The sequence below is a fragment of the Canis aureus genome, chromosome 24 (genome assembly GCF_053574225.1).
Source record: "Canis aureus isolate CA01 chromosome 24, VMU_Caureus_v.1.0, whole genome shotgun sequence".
In the NCBI taxonomy this organism is placed as follows: Eukaryota; Metazoa; Chordata; class Mammalia; order Carnivora; family Canidae; genus Canis; species Canis aureus.
This window is the reverse complement of record NC_135634.1, coordinates 2,979,768-2,982,194: the sequence shown is the minus strand read 5'-3', so window position 1 is coordinate 2,982,194 and position 2,427 is coordinate 2,979,768. Positions and strand designations below refer to the sequence as shown.

The 2,427-nt window shown below is 36.3% G+C and overlaps 1 non-coding gene across 1 annotated transcript; it reads right to left on the bottom strand.

The window, feature by feature from the left end:
- Positions 1-1,040: 1,040 nt before the first annotated feature.
- LOC144296676 (small nucleolar RNA SNORA1) lies at positions 1,041-1,166 on the bottom strand. Its single transcript, XR_013363686.1, has one exon. It is a non-coding gene; the product is annotated as a small nucleolar RNA SNORA1 (small nucleolar RNA).
- Positions 1,167-2,427: the final 1,261 nt, after the last annotated feature.

Sequence of the window (2,427 nt, the reverse complement as noted above, 5' to 3'; positions counted from 1 at the left end):
GTAATTGGTAGAGCAGGTTCTTCATTGTTTTTAGAACAGTATCTATTATTTGTAACCATGATAGCTGTGTATTCTCCACTTAAATAGGGTTTCTTTAATGATTGTCATAAAGTTGATAATTCTTCATAATGTCGTTACTCATCTTTTGATGGTTTATTCCTAAGTCATAGGTCACTCTTGTCTTTTTAAAGACTTAATTTTTTATAGCAGTGGTATGTTCACAGCAAAATTGAGAGGAAGGTACAGACTTCCCATAGACGTCTTGCCCCACACATACATAGGCTCTCCCATTATCAAAATCCTCCACCAGTCTTACATTTGTTGCAACTGATGACTCTACAAGGACACGTCATTATCACCCAGTGTCCATAGCTTGCATTAGATTCACTCTTAGTGTCACACATTCTATGGGTTTGCACCAGTGTATAATGCCATGATGATGTCATCCATCACTAGCATCCTAGTTTCCCTGCCCTGCAAATCCTCTGTGCCTGCCTGCTCATCCTTGCCCCTCCCCGCAGCCCCAGGCAACCACTGATTGCACTGTGTCCATTGGTTTTACCTTTCCCAGAATGTCATTGAGTTGTAATCATGTGGAAGCTTTTCACTTAGTAATATGCACTTAGGGTACCACCACATCTTTTCAGTACTTGGTAGCTCCTTTTTTTCTAGTGCCAGATAGTGTTCCACTGCCTGGTGTTGCCTGTTGTTGGTTTTTTTGCTGCTGTTGCTCCCATTTGAAAATGCAACTGGCTTTTGAATATAACATATTTGTGAATCTCATGGTTTTATATCTTCCTTTTCAATTATACCTTTTACTTTTTTGTGCCTTGCCATATTAGTGAGAGTACAGTAGACTTCAAAAAAGTCCCTACCTGTAATCTTTGGAGTCTAATTTCTTTAAGCAATTGATTTTAGGGCCTTAGAAGTTAAATTGTAGAAAGTTCATTGATTGTTATTTTGTCTTAAAAATATATTATTCCTTGTTTCTAATACTGAAAAGTTTTGTTCCATCCACGTTTAACTGATGAGCCTACAAGAAATGTTACAGGTCTCATTCTTGCCCTTGCAATAATGGAAGCATAATCTATCTGTCTCAGTGTTGCCACATTAACCATTTGTAGACACCACAAACAATCGTGCCCGCTTTCATCGAGAATGAGGCTTGGAGTAAATAGTCTTTTCTAAAATTCTGGGACATGAACTATATTTTATAAATGCACAAACTAAATTCACCTGGCAAATCAAGTGGTAAGACTTAAAATTAAGGTAACCAATTAGATGAATTAAGTGTTTGCAAATACTTATGACGATAGTTTTATGGAAAGAGAATGGAGAGGTATATTTCTAATCTTTTTCCATAATGCAGATTCTCATCATCTTCATTTTTGGATTTCTGCAAAAACGATCCAGCGTACTACCTCTAATCCAACCTCCAGTTGTAGCCTAAGTGATTTTTGCAAAGTAATTTCTATTTTAAACTGCTGACCTGAAACAGATGCCCAAGTCCTCAGTATGGCTTACAAAGGCCTTTTGCAATCAGGTCCCTTGCTTTTTTAGAGTCCTCCAAACTACAGACTTTATCCAAACTACCCAGTTATGACATTATATTGCTGTGCTAGTCTGCCACACTTTGTACCTCCATAAAGGATGTTATTTCTTACTCATCCTAAGACTTTAATGTCACCGAGAAGGCTTTCTGGACTCCCTCAGGCAGAAAGGTACTCATGTTCACCCTTCCTTATTTTCAAAGCACTTGGTAGTACAAGTAGTCTGGTATTGGTACCAAATGCTTGGTTCAAATTTACCACTTACTCATTGTGGGACTTACACCTTGATTTATTTATCTGGTTAATTAAGTTGCTAGTACCTATCTCATAGGATTATGAGATATATAAAACCAGGCCCCAGTAATTATTGCGAGTGTTCCAAAAATGTTTTCATTTTAATATAAACCTTTAAGTGTCTGGTGTGCACAAGATGCCAGGAATATATCTAAAAGATGAACAAGACACAGTTCCTTTGCTATGATGACAGGGAGTCATAGGACAATAAAACTAAGCAGTGTAGTAGTACCACTATAGAAAGATTACTCAGTGAGTAAATTTACTTGAGTGAATTGTCAATACACATATATATAATATAATCTTTAAAAAGTTTTATAAGTGTAGACTTAATAAGAACAAATGACAACTTCCAGCAACTGGCACTGGACTAACTATGTGGTTACATTCTGTGTTTGTAGATAACTAAAGGCATAGTCTGTTTCAACTGTTGGTTGTAACTTTCACATAAGATACTATATAAAAGAATGAGCAATCAGTAGTATATACTGAGTTTTAACTGAACTTGGACAAAAATGTTCTATGTATTAGCATATATGAAAAATTAAAAAGCCTGTCGAAGCACTGAATCAAACACAAAACA